The 18,159-nt window shown below is 37.9% G+C and overlaps 1 pseudogene; it reads left to right on the top strand.

Annotated features, from left to right (window-relative positions):
- Nucleotides 1-1,038: 1,038 nt before the first annotated feature.
- LOC107540750 (large ribosomal subunit protein eL38 pseudogene) lies at nt 1,039-1,251 on the top strand (annotated as a pseudogene).
- Nucleotides 1,252-18,159: the final 16,908 nt, after the last annotated feature.

Here is an 18,159-nt window from a genome sequence, read left to right as displayed (position 1 = left end):
AGAGGCAGGGGGTGATACTTCTCACTTTTCCTGAAAGGTTCTGAGGTTTGTGAAGTTTCCAGAAAGGATCTGAAGTCCAAGAAAGGTTTGGATGGTTATATTGGGAGTCCACAATGGTTGGCAGCTATTAGAGGACTTACAAAGCCTTAAGGTAAGTCCACAGCATAAACCTCTGAGGGACTCAGGAAAATAAAGACAAGAAATTCATTGTTTTGACCATCAAAATAAAAATCTAGGTGGCCACAAATCAGATTATTAAAAGCCATCAAGTTGTCTGTCAGTATAAAGAAATCTCATGACAGGAACAGTAGATTTATTTCTAATGGGAATCTCTTAAGTCAAAGGTGCAGAATTGGAGTGCACAGTTTGAGCACTTAAAAGCTGTTAGAACACAGTCCACTTACCTCTAAGACTTGCAGGCTAGGATAAGTTGGTCACGGAGAGGTCAGATTGACACCAGGTCACCCATCACCTCCAAGAGCATTTTCTTGCAATGAGGTACACCGTAAAACATCACCAAAGTCCCCATCAAGTGACACATTTCTCTCAGGTATTAATTTGGCTCCAAAGAAACCCAACCCTTAGCTAAAGAAACAGGATCCTCAAGTTTCAAAGAATTGAGCACTTCACCTTCTGGCATACTTGCTTATTTTATGTCTATGAACTGTGGTAACAGAAGGTGTAGCTATCTACCAAAATGGCAAAAACTTACAAAGGCAACCTGGAATTACAAAGGCCATTATGGGGAACATTCTAATTAAACAAGATTGCTTAAGAAGTGCCATTGAAAGCAAGGGTTCCCAAAATAACACAGAATGGGACAGCTACTTTAATTGCCATGCAGAAACCTCCATAAGGCTCCAAAATTCCAAAATGGCTACATTGAAAGAGTCACCCCAAAAAACTAATGAAAAATTGGAGAACAAGAAGTTCCTAAAACAGAAGACTCTAAGACTGCCTGCGAGTGCCTCTTGGGGGGCACACGGGGAATAGGGGCATAGTAAGGGGTCAGCAGCATGCTCTCTGGGCATTGTAGCCATGCCTCAAAAATTTGAGGAAATCAAGGACTTCCAGCCCACAGACAGGAAAAAGGATGCCAAATGTGTCAAGATCAAGAAAAATAAAGATAATGTGAAGCTTAAAGTCTGATGTGGCAGATATTTTTAGACCTTTGTCATCACTGACAAAGAGAAGGCAGAGAGAGTGAAGCAGTCCCTGCCCCCAGGTTTGGCAGTGAAGGAGCTGAAATGAACCAGACAGGCTGATCTGAACTATTAAAAAAAAGAGAGAGAAAGAGAAAAAGAAAGACTGACATGAGTCACTACTCTCCTGTATTCTCCTTTACCTGAGCACTCACAATCTATTAGTCCTCTGTGTGAATTGCCTTTCCATTCAGAAGAGAATATAAGACAGTAAACAAAAGTCCACAGAGTTATTGGCCTTACAAGTGCAGTGACTCCAAGGCCAGAAACAAAATACCTGGGCTTCCCGCATTGCACTCTCCTAGGGGTCCATCATCAAATGCCTGGCTCAGAAATTGGTGTCTCATTTGCAATCTTAACCAGGGCATTGGAAAAAAGATTATCTTAGAAGGTTTTGTCAAATCTTCCCACACCAACTCAAATGCCCCCACAGGGGCCCCTCCCAGGGTCGATGAAACTCTGACTGATTCTCCAGTGAACTGCTACTAGTTATTCCCTTAAACAGGGAAAACTAAAATGAAAATTAATGTAGATATCCAGTAGATATCAGGGCTATATTCTACTTTAAATCCCACTTGCTCTGGAGCCTGCAGATGGGACTCTGGGAAAACTGACAAAAACCAGTGAAGGGTGAAAATTCTTACTAGAGTCAGTATTGCCAGATCTCTACAGTGTCTGCTCAAGAAAGGCAGTTATAAAGTTAATTTGGATCAAGACATAAAATGGAGGCTGCCCCTATGGCCTGGCCCACATCACAAATCTAAACCTAAGTCAGCCTGTGCTTATGGGAAACACCTGTCAAGGAAACCTAACATATCACAGTCCTCCAATTCAGCTTTAGCTAGTTTACTTTCCAATAGAAAATAGAACCTGCTAGTCTTGTTAGGAAATTACTGACCTACTAGCCAGTCATGACCCTTTTCCCAGGTGTCTCTCCCTCCTGCCCCAGATCCCTTGGGAACAGTGCTCCATTGCTTGTGAGGCACTTGACTCCCCCAATTCATGGATTGTTTTCCTTTGAATCAAGCACAACAGAATCATTACTAAATTGTTCTAGTTTTGTCATTAGACAGAAGGTAAAATTTGTCCCTTCCTTTCCAAATCCAAACTTTTGTGGATTTGATTTTGGGGTGTCTATTGGTTAATAATGCTCCTTTCTCCTCCAGGGACAGCTATAGCCTTCTTGTTTGTCTCATTTGTATTCTGAGAACTTGGCTTGGCTTTCTGCCTGTCTGGGGTATGTAAGTTTTTGGGTCCTGTGTGTGCAGGCGGTTCACTCATCAGGTTAGGGGCCCCAAAATATGGCTGGACAGAAATGCAGGTTGCACTCCATTTGCAGACAGGGCCCTACTGACTGTTGCCAGCTCTCAGGGAATTGCCTAAGTCTGTCTTTCTTTCAGCTATCTTTGGAAGTTGCTATGGATCTTGGGAGGATAGTATCTTTTGTACCCTCTTAGGAAATGCCTCTTTTGTCCATGGGGTCATTCAGTGTTGCCAGGTATTTACTATTTGTACCAGCTGAAATTTGGCAAGATATTTGAAAGGACTTTTAAAACAATATGTAGCCATATGGTCAGAAGTTGGCCAAACTGAAAACTGATATTCAGAGCCTGATTTTTTTTAAGGTTGTCTCCTTCAAGCTAAATGAAACTGTACCCAGAAGGAAAGAATAACATTCCAAAGACAAACAGCTCTAAATTTAGAAAATAGGAAGCCTTTGATTTCTGTCTTAGTTGAAGATCTACCTGATATAAAAAAGATACCTGAAGATAATGTAATTGGATGGGTGGGTCAGTGCCTGATATCATTCAGGTTACAATCCAAGTTTTGAAGAACTAGTAATAGCTGTCCTTATGTTTATAGGACTAGAAGTGTGGCTCTAGAAACAATTCAAAGTATACCTATCCTTTTTACCAATCCCCAAACCTCCCCTATCCATCTCAAAGACTTGTAAGTATTGTATACAGTTTGACCTTAGGAAATAAAAGTCCTTCTTGTAGCAACTTTCATTCTTTCTCTGTTCTGAGATGAAACCGTTCTCCCTGGTCTTCTCTAGAAACTGACAGCCATTTCTTTTTAATGCAGACTTCAAGGAAGTAATTTTTATCAGAAGGAAAAAAGAAAAGGAAAGGCTACTTGGAACAAGTCAAGTGAAAAGTCTTAAAAATCTTTATAAATATTAGTAAAAAGTTTAAGCCATCTGAGCTGGTAAACTTAACTTATTCCATCTTCCAGAAACACAATTTGGATCAAACTGTTCTTTTACAAACTAGAGTGTTTTGTACTATCATGGCTAATTTTTTTAAAATGAAAGCTATAACATCTCTGTTTGTGTCTGTCTGTTTATATATGTCGATATGTTATAAATATGTGATTTTTTTCTACTTCTGGATGGTATTTGGAAAGAGCTCTATTCAAGTTCACATGATCTAAAATAATCGTCAGTAAATAAAACTTGGTTTAAATTTTTTGGTTTAATTAAAACAGACATGTCTTTAGAATTACCAGAATTAAATATAATCTTTTTTTCTAACTACTAAAAGTAAAATAAGTTCATGTTATCTCTGTTACAGAACTTGTCAGCAAGAAAGATAACTTAAGATTGTTAGGCAGATAGCTACTAGGGTCAGAAAGCAGGGAAGGAGGGAAAAAGGGAAGTTTATCTCACCCACTGAATAGTCAGCCAACTTAGAATTTGCCAAACAAGATGACCAAATGTATGTTCAAACATCCCTAGATAAGCCACAACAATGTAGAAGGGGACTTTGAAACCTTGTCTGCTACTCAAAGTATCTTGCAGGGGACCTTTGAAACTTATAGAGGGAACAGTATAAAATCTCTTGAACTCCCACCAGGCTGGACTCCCAGACTAGCTGAGTTGTCTGCTTGTGCTTTATGCCAAGTGCATTCTTAATAAATTCTTGCTTTGCTTACTTAATAAATTCTTTTGCTTAGCTTCAATGCTGCTTTCTGTCACTCACCTGAATTCCTTCTCTTGAGATTGATAGCCAAGGAGGGGAGGACCCCCCCCACCCCAATTCAGAAGGCTCTCCAGTAACAAGGCTTTTTAATGTCTCATGAAATTTTCATGAATAATTTAGACAACTGATTATTAGCAAGTAAATTAAATAGATGTAAGATAAAAGTTTACAAATGAACTCTTCAATACTAATTATGCTTAACGGTGTTGATGCTGCAGGGGTACACAAGTGGGAATCCTCTGTTGTTCGTGAGGTTCTTGGAGAGCCTCTGAAATAATCATTTTCAGAAGCCTCCACAGGAGGATAAGAGATGGTAGAAGATTTTATTAGCATGGAGTTACATTCCTCAGGTTCCAATGTCTTATTTCCCTCAAACTGGTCCTGAAAGAGGGGCAGCTGGGAGTTCAGCAGAGCCAGAAATAAGGCCAGTATCCAGAGCTTCCATTCCATGTTGCAGCCTGTGGTATGCAGTTAGACAGACATGAGCAGAGTAAGGACAATGGGCTAGGTACAGAAGGTCATTAGGGTGGAAAGCCCCAGGTGCCTTGCAAAGGACAATTGTAGGGTGGGACCTGGCTTCCAGGGTGGCCTTTTCTCCCTTAGCATATTACTGGTCATGTGGTTTGGAACCCCTTGACCTTTCCTCTTTAGAGATAACATTTAGACCACAGTTGTGTTTCAGCTCCAGGCCCAGAAAAGCAACAAAACCAGCCACAGCTAACTTCAGGACCAGCTGCATTGGATAATTGCTCCCCCCCCCCCCCCCCCCCCGGTGCTGACCAATTAGTGGAGACTACAATCCTGAAAGGACACATCTGGAAAGCTGCTGAATATTCCATTTAGATCTTCCCCTGGGATGTCCCCTAAGATTTCCACCCTTAAAACCATTAGGACAGAGGACTCAGCGCTCTCCCTCCTGGGAGCACCCCTATGCCTTTCCCTTTCCCTCTCTGTTCCCCTCTTCATCTCCCCTGGTCACTTTAGCATTAGCTTCCTCACTCCCAAGCTCCAAGGACCCTTCCTTTGCCTAAGCCTATTTTTCCTATGAATTGCTTCTTCCACCTCTGTGATTTTAAAAATAAATGTTCTCTTGTAGTTTGGGTCTTGACTCTGAATTTTTTCCTAGACAGAACTCAAGTACTGAGGTTGCTGAACCCAAATCCAGTCTTACCCACTGGACTAAGACCCAGTGCCATTCCCACTGCCTACAAGAAGCTGGATGTGGTTCAGCATTCAGGCCAGATGAAAGTTCATTAGTCCATGTGTGGAGTCCAACATGGCCATGTACCATGTGGGCAGAAGGGAGAGCATCCTAAGAGGGAGAAGAGAAAAAGAGAGGAACTTTCTTTGGAAGTTTATATATTTAGATTTTGCAGGCTTGCAGTGGACATGCCCATCCTGGCCAATTACCTCCATGTGTGATTGACTGGCAAGCATTTTCCCACATCATTCAGACCTTACTGGGTATGTGTCTAAACTGCCTTTGTCCTGTCCCTTCCCCCATCGATGATGGGGGAACAGTCATGGACAGTGTTAAATGTAGCTTTATGGCAAAGTTGTATAAATGGCATGTCTATATCTAGTCTTCTCTTTCCTCCTTTCCTGTTAAATAATAACCAGCTTATTACAATGGTATCAGTATGTCTACTTAAAAACAGTTTCCAAGCCCTGGCTGCTGTGGCTTAGTTGGGTGAGCATTGTCCCATGAACTGAAAGGTCACTGGTCCTATTCCCTGTCAGGGCACATGCCTAGGTTGTGGGTTTGATGCCCAGTAGGGGATGTGATCGATGTTTCTCTCTCTCCCCCTTCTTTTCTCTTTAAAAATCAATAAAAAATCTTTTAAAAAATAGTTTCCAAAACCTTTTTGGTAACTTGAAGTTATACTAGGTAAATTAAATGATGGATATTCACTGAATATCTAGATCATTTCCAAGTAAGATAAAATACTGAAATATTAATTACTGAACTTAGGTTTATCCATTTTTTGGTTTCTTTTCACAGAAGAACCAAAGATATTTTGATCTATAATAAACATGTTTTGTGCCACATTGAAAAATTTACTATGAAGAAAAATATACTTTTAGAAATTAAAAATTACATTTATAAATTTTTTAGTCCACAATTTCTTACTTCTTGGCTTTCCCTAGGAATTAAGGATTCTAAGGATTAAGAATTCCAATTAATATATGTAATTAGAATTACTAGAAATAAAGAGGGTAAAAGAAAACAACTCTGAATGAAAAGTAGATAAAGAAAGTAGATTGTTGTTTTTTTGTGGATTAAAAAAAGACACAGAGGACATATGCTTTGATTTTTTTTTATAAGGGAAATAATAAAGTAATTTTGCCTAAAGTAAAATAACTGTGTCAGGAAGAGGAAGATGGAAAGACCAGGACTGTCAATGTAAGAAACATCAGAACCTGTAAGAATCCTTTTGAGTTTATTTGAGCCAAACTGATGACAATTGCCAGGAAGTAAAAATCTTAATGGATTGAGAAAATGCTCTGGAAAATGGTAGTTTTACACCTTATTTTACACATTACAATCAAAAGAGGAGGCATTAAGTTGGTTCCCCGAAATCCATCCGTGATTGCTTAGGGAGGTGGGAGAAAGCAAAGTGAAGACACCTCTGGAATTGGATAAAAAGTAGAATGATAGAAGCATAACTTCTTTTACATAGGTGGGTGCAGGACAGTTAACAGTCAACAATTAATAACAATAACAATGAAGGGATTTGTGGTCTCTGGCTCTGGTGCTACGCAGTGAGGGATCCAGAAAAAAAGGAAATTACTTTGTTATTGAAAAGGCATGTTTTCAAGTATGTTATCCTAGATACAAAAAGACAACAGACAGGCTTAGTTAAGGTGAAGATTGACCTTTGTCAGGGAAAAATACTGCCCTAGGACATGACTACCCACCATGAACTACTTTCAGTTAAAAAATTTTAATTTCAGACCATCCTCTGTGGTTACTTTAGGTCTCTGAGTTTGTAAGGATGCCATGCAGGCCTTGCCTGACATTGTCAGGTTTCGTATGTGGCCCCTTTGCACCCACAGGACAACATCTGAATGGATATGAAAAGTTGTAGAAGGTTTTGGAAAAAGAATCTTGGGAAAGATATTTTATGTGTGGTCAACCTGGCTGAGATCGGAACGGATTTATTTAAGTTTTAGTTTTAGTTTTTTTTAATTTTCACCTGAGGATATTTTTTCCATCACTTTTCAGAGAAAGTGGAAGGGAGAGAAAGAGAAACATCGGTGTGAGAGAGATACACCCATTGATTGCTTCCCGTACACACCCTGACCTGGGCCAGGGATCCTTCTTGCAACGGAGGTATGTTTCCTTGGCTGGAATGGAACCTGGGACCCTTCAGTTTGTGGTCCGACACCCTAACCACTGAGCCAAACTGGCTAGGGCTTATTTAAATTTTTAAAAAATGAGTTTTAATATCAAAAGTACACTATTGCAAGATCAGAATTTGGTTTTCTCTTTGTTCAAAGAATGAAGTTTTCTTATGTTATTAGTCTGCTCTTAATAAAAAATTGTGAGTAAAGTTTCTTCTTTACCTTTTAAGTAATCTGCCTGGGTAGCAAAGGCTTTGTGTCTTACCAAAATGATTTACTATGTTTCATGCAGTCTTCATCAGGTCTTTGATTACTTAAGGACATTCAGTCTTCTCAATATTAAAAGCCAAGTTTTATTCACAACTATGTAAGCTTTTGCATTTGCCTTTAGAATCTATTGTCACTTTAAAAATAAGTATTATTTCATAATAACCTGTGATCCTATTCAGTCCAATGATAAAGTCTTGACATTTGACTACTTCCCAAAATCCAATTTTAAATGAAGTTTTTTTTTTACCTCAAAGTAACAGATTTTCCAGAGGTCCCTGGAAAATCCCCAAAGATTTGTCCCTCACCTTGTAAAAGAGAGATATTAAACTAATTAGGCTTATTCGATATGTTAAGTTACATAGGAGGCATTGTCAAATAAAAAGTGATGTGTAACTTTCTTAGGCTATATTTGTATGGGTGTATGTTATTAATGTAACTGTTCCAGCAATTGCATAAAAATCCTAAAAATCTGATATGTACTAGTAGAGTGTTATCATTTGTAATTCTAGTTATCATCTCAAACTGTTGTGTGTTACAGAAATAACCAAATTTCTTTGTCGATTCCATTATAATAAACTCTCACCAGATATTTAACAATGGGAATTTTTAAGCCTTTTGTCATTTACAGACGGTTATTATTTTATTGTGATGCATTTTGTAAAACTGAGATTCATGGAAAGGACACTACCAAGTACTCTTGACCACTGACACCACTGCCAGATCACAAGGTGTCAAAGCTTGGTGCATATTTCACAACTGAAGAAGGTTCCACATGACATGGATCCAGTGCAAATGCTGGAGACCTCAAAATCATATTAACTAGGAAGACAAGCGGCTAACATCAAGACAGACTACTTCCTCCCAAATGGTCAAATCAAGAGGATCAAGAACATTTTTTTTCCATTTCACTTTCCCTCTCTGACTACCCTTTTCCTAAATGTTACACTGTGAAGGCCTTTACGATTCTTTTGTCCATCGTTTGCCTTGCTCTGACCTGGAAAGATGAGGCATTGTTCACGTATCTCAGGCCGTTGAAAAGCAGGGTAATCCAACCTCAGAATGCCTCCTGGGTTGGCTATGAGGCTCTTTACCCCGTAGTTCTTTCTGCCATCACGACTTCTCCCTGATTTATGCCTCAGTGTCTCTGAAACAAGCTCTATGGATGAACACTTCTGGGGAAGTGGAGACAGAGTTACTTGGAATACATTCACAAGCCACGGGGATATGGAAGTATTTCCCGCTTCAGGATCATTTCTTGACTTATTTGATTCTAGCTGGTTTGGGTCATGCAGACCCTGGCTCAAGAGTGCTCTCCAAACCATGGGTGTTGTTTTGTTGCTGATTATTATTCTTGTCTCCCCAATACACTGCGTTCTCTCAAAAGTTTTAAATGCATGTGGGTAGCCACTGACCAGCCAACAGATGGTCTTCCTTCAACTAGAATGACAAAAGAGAATTATCAGAAGAGGGGAACTGTTGAAATATCTTTCCAGGCCCAGATGAAGCTGCTCCTGCCCTGGGTGCCCTGTCAGCAAACTGAAACTTAGGTAACTTGCATGTCACTCTCAAAACTCCTCTTGACCAGAAACTCAGCATATTCAGCCAGCCAGTCCCCAAATGCTAAACTAACTCTGGGCATCTCACCCCAGGCAAGGTTGACTTAAGTGGCCCCAGCAAATTGGATATTTTCTACTTGTCTCTTCCTTGTTCTTTAGCCTTTTTTTTTTTTTTTTAAATATATCTTTATTGATTTCAGAGAGAGGAAAGGAGAGGGAGAGAGAGACATAGAAACATCAGTGATGAGAGAGTCATTGATCGAGCCTGCAACCTGGCCATGTGCCCTGACCGGGAATCGAACCCAGATTGCCTGGATCCTAGGTTGATGCTCAACCGCTGAGCCACGCCCGGCCGGGCGTGTTCAGTCTTTATCCTACAGAAACTTCTGGCCTTCTGCCCTATTTTGCAGTTCTCAGAAAAAAAGACTGTCAAGTGTTGGAGCTTGTTTGCATCACCTAAATTGTCTTCTTTAATCATTTTAAAATGAAGATAACTTATTAATATGAGAATAAATATAACATATGTAACACAAAAGTCATTGTGAGCCTGGTTCAGAACCCCCATTTTGTGTCCCACTGCTCATGAGTACTCTCTGTATTTGTGTGGCTTTCCAAAAGGATATGGCCCAGTCAGTGACTGTTTCATTGAAGTTACCACATGCTGGCATTTCATATTAGCATACAATCTGTCAAAATTCGCACTTGGTGATCCAACAAATCTTTTCCACAAGATTTTACTAAGTAATTTCAGTTAGCCTTTACCCCATAATTCAGTGGTTTTGGAATATTTTGATATCATCATGTTTGATGAAATAGTCAATTATACATGACTTGGGATACATTCCAGTATCTTCAGAGCAATTCATTTGTTAATAGCATCATGAAGCTCTTTGCCACACAGGCATGGTTTCTGTTCTGATAAAAATTACAAGAGAATTCTTTGTGATCCTGTGCAATTGCCTGATTGTTGATGAGTGTTGAGGAATAATGCCTCAATTATTTTGAAAGCATAAAAGTATACAAACACCAAATCATAATTTTTATTTGAATCCACTGATTTAATTTAAGGATAAGTCCATGAGGCAGCCAACATAATAACCATAAGTGTGACACATTTTAACATTTATGTGTAAGAATTATAAAAAGAGTACGCACTTGAATTTTATAGAGTAAATTACATACAATTTAAAGTGTTTATAAACATCATAGGACTATCTCTAGAAAATGTCAAATTCTGGAGATTAATTTAATTGTAAGGGTAATCAAGGTTAAAATATCCCAGGAGCAAAACTAAGTGTGTTCCTTGTAGCCCAGATAACAATTTGAACTCAGTAAGTCGTGTGTATGTGCGTGCGTGTTCATTTTTTTGGTGTGTGTTCATTTTTTGTGAGTAGGAGACATATTTGGGGGCAAAAATCAAATAGTAGAACAGTCCTGCTGCCCATTAGGAACAAAATGTGAACATTCTCCTGGACCCCTCTGTGGGGAGACAGCACAGCACTGTCAAATCTCAAGATATGGTAAATACACTATCTTCCTTCACAGTTCTGCTTTTTGACAGTAATTCCTCCAGCAGCATTGACAGGATACAGCCATTAAAAAGGCTGGCCTAACTGGCCACTGCATTTCTTCAGTTTGAGCTCATCTCTGGTATCAGGTCAGGAAAATGCCAACTTTCTTCCTTTTCCTTCACTGTGAATAATTTAGGTTTTAAGAAACCTCAATCGTTCTTCATAAGGTGAATTCTCAATATACCAATAACATGCTGAAAAGATTACTATAGAATTTATTTGACCTTATTTTCCTATAAATAGCTTGGCTTACAATCTAACCCAGTTTGCACTGCCACTAAAAATCTCTGGGTAAAAAAATCGATGAAGGTCCTTGAAATTTTTGATAATCAAGAATAATCTATTCTACATTCAGAGAAGCTATTTTTATTATTTTTAAAATATCTAGCGAATCATTATTTAAATGTGCTGTAGTGTTTAGAACCAATTTGGTTGTTCAGCATTCCCATTCTTAAACATTATTTTATTCATTATAAAATAACACATGTGTATTAATAATGCATGCTGCATTCCCAATGGGAGAATTCTTACCTTGTTGTCTACAGGCAAGTAGTGCAATTTTTAAAAATGGTATTTCTAGAAGGTTACTAAGTCAACTCTAGTGATTTTCAAAAATGTAATGGCAATGCTTTAGTAGTATGCATTTTGAGTATGAGAGGATTATGTAGCTAATAATTTTAAATTACTCACTGTGGCCACTAGATAGCAGTATAAGTCTTTGGACTTAAATGAAATACCTGAATAATTTCATATCATAATAGCTTTCGCTAAATCTCCCCCAAAACAAAAGCTGAGGCAAAATGTTAATTCTACGATATAAAGTATTTCTGAGTTGTGTTCCACTTTGCAAAGATATTTTCCTTTGAGAAATTAATCAATTATCCAGTAAATTCTAACTGTAGTTAATAACTTCAATTTATTTTATTTTACTTATTGATTAAATATAAAAACAGAAGGATGCATTTATTACTGAGTATGATATTCAACAATGATTTCAGAAAACTAGTGAGATTATTGTTATTTAATGAATATACATTGCATTTTCAGTGTTATCACTCAATTACATCAATGAAAATACATTTCTCATTTTAAAAATGTGTGAGTATGCTTGTTGTTAGTATTTTTAATTTTTTATCTTCTTTTTATTTCAGAGAGAGGAAGGGAGAGGGAGAGAGAGAGTTGAAACATCAATAATGAGAGAGTTGTCATAGATCAGCTGCTTCTTGCACACCCCTAATGGGAATGGAGCCCTCAACCCAGCCATGTGCCCTGACCAGGAATTAAACGGTGACCTTCTGGCTCATAGGTCAGTGCTCAACCACTGAGCCGCACCGGCCGGGCAGTTGCTAGTAAATGTTGAACTTATACATATATGAAAATCAAATGTAGAGGTTTAGACTTTTGATCCAATGACAGATGATAAAAGAAACAAAACTGAGAAGGCTCCATAGCATTGCTGAAAAACATAAGATGTTATTGGTGTGAAAGAAGCATTGAAGAATTTTGGAAGTTACAAAGTAGATAGAATTCAGTGGAAAAACAAATTTAAAAATAGTATATATGTGCTCTGAGATATACAAAATAAGTAAAGAAGTCGGGGCACCATAGAAGTAAATGATCATTTTCTCCAGCAATTACAGAGAATGCTGAGTTTGGAAGCATGAATGGGAAGTAAGATGAATAAGGGGGATTTAGAGACCATGGAGTTATGTTGGTGCACAGCTTGTGCAATAAGAACAGCTGGCTGTGGTGTTTACTTACAGATTAAAGCTGGCAAAAATGTTCTCTTCATTGCATGAGTGGTGCACCTTGAAAGAGATGCTGGCTATATTAAAAGTATTTGAGACTACCACAAAGTTTTTATGAAATAGAATTATTTCCGTAGCATGAAGATAAAGCCCTAGAGTAAGCACAGAGAATTTATTTTATAGCTGGAAGAACTGTGTTGCTGTCAGTGAACATTGTAGTTTATACTTTTGTGAGTGATAATGCTAACGGAATTTAAAAGTACTTACAAGGTAATGCGATTAAGCAAAAGGAGAAACTCCTTTATAGGAAAATCTTCATTAGAAGTACTATGTTTCACATAGCCTCATTTCTTGAACTACGTGATTGAATTTTTCCTTCAAAAATTTTAAGAAAAGTTAAAAGCTTACTTGTTCATCACTATCATGTTTACTATAAGACAGAACTTTTGCTCAATTGCTTTGCCAAAAAATTTAAGCACTACCAGGAGATTACCACAATTTTAATATTAGCTAACAGTTTTGAAAGCTTACTGTGTCAAGCACTATCCTAAAAAGTTCATTATATTCATTGGACATGAATTATTATATAACCATTGATGTCAGCAGCATACCATCACTGTAAGAGGCCTACCGTAAAAAGCAAGTAAATTTTTAGTGAGTTACAATCCAGTGTCCTAGTCACCAGAATCTGTAAATATGTGACATTATTTGGCAAAGAGGAATTAGGGTTGCAGATAAAGTTAAAGTTGTTGAGCAGCTAACTTTCAGATAGAGAGGTTATCTGAGCTTACCCAGGTGGCACCAATGTAATCACAAGGGAAAGAGGGAGGCAGACAAGGACCCGGGAGATGACAGCATAGACAGGGCCCTGTCCCCCATGGCTGGAAGACAGATAAGGTGCCACAAAAAGTGGAAAGTGGGTGGCCTCTAGAAGCCGGAGAAGACATGGAAGTAGATTCTCCCTCTGACCCTCCAGGAGAAACCAGCCGAGCCAACATCTCGATTTTAGTCTGTATTATGTTATGATTCCTACATATTTCCTATTAAAAGAAAAGAATCATAATTTCTGAGTGGAAATAATACTTCATGTGATTATTTACTTGAATTCAATGGGGAAGAAAATAAAAGATCTTACATTTGGAGTCATGGGTCTGTTTTATATAAACCTCTAGCCAGTAGCAGCGATCTAAACAGTTTTGTTTTCTGTGTACAACACATTGTCAAAATCATTCTGCTGTGAGAAATGAAAAGATACAGATGGAGAATTTGCCATTGGTATTATGTTTCCTGTTTATATAGGGTGTCCCCAAAAATGTATACATACTTTGAATAACTATTAATTCCAGTGGGTTAAATCTGAAAAGAAAGAAACATCAATCGAGCTATCAGCTGTTAGGTGTGTGTACATTTTTGGGGGACACTCTGTGTACCTGCAGTTTTAATGCCTGCCAGTGTCTTTGAGTAAGAATACATCGAAAGCAAGGCAAACAGGTCAGAAACCTGACCTACTTTCTTCTGCTTTCTGCCCAACACTGCACAGACAAAGCTTAAGAAAGTGAATCTCAGTAATTTTAAAAATTCAAAAGTCATAGAAACAGGCAAAGAAGATATACTCTATCCTCAGCCATCCTTAGAAAACAAACAAACAAACAAACAAATGACAGCTATTTAAATAAGATACTGGGGAAGATTTTTAGTGATGAAAATTTGTAAATAATTTTCTCAGAAAATAATTTATTCAATTATGTCTACTTAAAGGGAGAACCATTTTCATAGAGAAACTCTAGTTACTGTTTTTTCCTGAGTTATGAACTTATGGTGTACAGAACCTAGTTTATTCATTCATTGAACAAAATTTGTTGAAAGACAACTGGAGGACACTGGCTATATATTAATTTACCACATGGTGTTTGCACTCAAGCATTTTTTTACATAGTTACTACAAGTACTGTTGTGAATTATTATGATAAATGCTGAGATATGTATATGGACAGAATCCTGGGAACACTCGGAAGCCATCACAATGTTAATATTTGAGTTCAGGTTGGAAGGATGACAAATGTTTCCAAGCATTTTAAGGTAAGGGAACAGGACATGGAAAGTGATGAGCAATCCACTCAGTGCAACAGTGACACCGAGCAAAGGGCTGTGAAGGATGATGGTGAAGAAGCTGGGATGTGGGTAGGAAAGATGATTAAAGTAATAATAGCTGCTGCACTATGTATAAACCCTGTGGTCATTCACCTGTAGTCCAAAATGCTATTTCTAGTTGTGTTGGGAAGGGGTTCTGGTAGATCTGACTTTGGGGATCCTAGTTGATGGAATCACCCTCATCTTCAATATAGGTTTTCTGAGAGAGCTCAGGGCATCAACATAGGGCTGGAAGCCTGGCCTAGAAATGGTCTATATTACTCCCTCCCACGTTTTTCTGGCCAGAACTCAGTATTTGGCCATGTTGCAAGGGAGGGTTGGCAATGTTGTTTAGCTTTCTGCCCAAGAGGAATGGATGATAAATAGATGGCTTGTCTTTGCCACAGGCTTGCCATGCTATTCCAATGGAGACCAGTGATTTTCTCAAGCTGGGGAATTTCACCATCAGATTGCTATTTATGAAGATCACTTGGGTACTATATAAAAAATATACTAGAGTAGGACAAGACTAGTAAGGAGAAAGCTAGGTCATGGAAGTAGGTGCCTAGAATACAAAGACTGGCAGCATCACAGGAAAATAGAGATAAAACACAGAAAATACTTCTCAGATAGAATAAACTGGATTTGGTGACTGGCTGGATTATGAATTGAGGTACAGAAAAGGGTAGAAAATGACTGAGCATTTTACTGAGAGGATGTATTGCTGGTGTTACTATTAACTAAAGTCAAGAACATGTCAGGTAAAGAGGGATTTCATATGAAAAAGAGGAGCCCAGTTTAGGAAATGGTAAATTGTTAGTATCTGCAAGACATCTGAGTGGAAATGTCTAGTGGAACGGTGAAGCCACTGACCTGAATCTTAGGAGAATACAGGAGGTGTGCTTTTGGTGGGGAGGGGCAGTCAATAAAAAATCTATAGCTCTGAGGCCAGAAGCAAACCTCCAAAGAGATGTCATGGAGGGAAAAAAAAAGGATCCTGCAGACTTTAGTTGTCCTACTTCTGTGAAAAATTAAAAATGAGACTTTCCTTGTGGGCAATAGTAATATTGTCTTTCTGATTAAGTTGTTGTAGGAATTAAATCAAGCACATGATGCATCTAAAATACTAGCCTCAGTGTCTGACAAATGGATGGAAATTAATAAATTGTAGCTGTGACTGTAGCATGAATAAGAGGAATGATACGCTTCACTTTGAGGGCCTTTGACTGTGTATGGGAAGATCTCCACTTCCCTTCACACCTTCTTCTGCCTTTACTAATTCTACTCTGTTCTGCAAGCAATGCTTTTCCCTACGTGTTACATAATTGTTCTGCTATAATTTCTCTGAAGTGAAAGACCCCTTCCACTGATTGCAAATTCTAGACAATTATTCTTCACAGTACTGTGCTTACTGCCTGGGATTGTAACGGCCTCTCAGAGAATTCTAATGATAACGTTCTTTATTAAGTGATTGCTTTGTCCCTGGTTGCCACATTAAAAAACACAATTAAAATTTAAGTAAAAATCACAGCCAAAATCTATAACAAATGTAGCAATATTTTTTATGACCAAAGAAACAACATAGCTGAAAGAGCTCTCAGGCTGATGTATAATGTCCCTTTGCCTTAAATTTGATTCCTGTGGGTGTTCAGTTAATACTGAAACAACAAATAGCTATTTTATCTCCTTCCTTGAATTTCACTATTACACCAGGTACTATTAATGCATTTTTGCTCTTCCTGCACTCCTCTCAGTTAAAAACATAGAGCTATTTTTATCATACGTAAAAAGGAACTAAGTTAATTTTTAAGTGCTGTTCAAATTTAAGTTATTTTATAATTTAAATGAATCACAGTTGGATTCATTTAAGACAGTGATGCTGGTTTTGGCAATCTATCCAGTAAGTCTCTGCTGGGTGTAAGGGGTATGCCCACAGGAACGTGTCAGCGGGGAAATGGAAGGGCCCGTCACGCTAACATTATGTAAAGAGCACGATCTGAGGTACAGAAACTTATAAAACTAACTTAGAAGAACAAATGACATCCTGAGCACAGCAAGTCAAGCTTAAAGCTAAGGAATGACTGGGTCATTCAGACAGGTGGTAGTGGGCACTCAGTCAGATGGGCTCATATCTGCAGGAGACAGGGGACCCTGACCAAAACCAGCTCTCTGCTGATATCCTGATGCCATTAAACATAACAATTATACTAACAACTTTCCTTGTTCTGATCACATAATCATCAATCTTTTGATTATAATTGGCTTCTCATAGATTTTCTGACAGAGAAGTGAACATTCTGGACAGAGGGTGTGTATCTTCATCTTCTAGCCTCTTTGCAGATGTATTTCTCAATGTAAATTAACACATTAAGCAATTTAGTTATAGTTCCTTTTATTTGAGTGAGTTTGCATGAATCTCTTAAAATCATTTGTTCTGTTATGACAAAAATTAAACTTCTGAGGCTGCAAAATAGAAGACCAAACCAAAGACCAAGGAATGTGTGATCTTATGAGGTCTTTTGGAAGAAAGTCAACTAACAGATATTCCCCTTTTAACATCCTTACAGCCAATGTTGTTTAAGTATCAAGGTTGACAGATGGAATAACTTCAGTATAGGAATATGACAATTTGCAAGCACAATTTTTGTTTCAGCATTATGATGGCTAACACTTAAGGAGCCTGAGCAAAATGAAACTGTTCAGCTCAAACAGTGAATGAAGGTTTTGTAGGCCTGGACACTTTTAAAAGCACAGGTATGTATCACTTTACCAGCTAGAGTACTGTCCAGTCAGTCCTCAGTTCTCTTCCTCCCCTACAGTCACCGTAACATGATGCTAATGTGTTCTCCTAGGGACAGCTAGACTACTTGACCTCAAGAAAAAAAAAAAAAAAGTCTACCAAATATAAATTTCCCTCAAATATAACATTACTATCTAACTCCACACCAAATTACAGCATTTAAAAATTTATTTCAACTAGAGTGAAAATGTATAACCTTTAACTTGTCTCATCTATGTCTTCACTATAGCTTACTAGGAAAAAGAAAACTTAAATGGTATAGTTAAGGTTCAGGATATTTCATAGAACTGTTTTGATCAGTTACCATTATTTTATACCTTAACAAAAGACACTCGATATAATTAGCAAAAAATATTCAAAGCACAATAATTTAAAATAAAAATGATAGGAGTAAAATTATTCTGATCATGTGTAAAACAAACATTATGGGTCTGGGCTCTTAGTCCCAAATACTAATTATTTTCAGGAAAATTGTATGTTCCTCTAGTCACTGCTGCTCAAGAGCCATTTTATACAGCAAACACCACTAAAATATTCTAATGAGTACACACAATTA

Source organism: Miniopterus natalensis, chromosome 10 (genome assembly GCF_054644295.1).
Source record: "Miniopterus natalensis isolate mMinNat1 chromosome 10, mMinNat1.hap1, whole genome shotgun sequence".
Taxonomy (NCBI): Eukaryota; Metazoa; Chordata; class Mammalia; order Chiroptera; family Miniopteridae; genus Miniopterus; species Miniopterus natalensis.
Note: the sequence above shows the minus strand (reverse complement) of the source record. Positions and strands in the feature narration are given on the sequence as shown.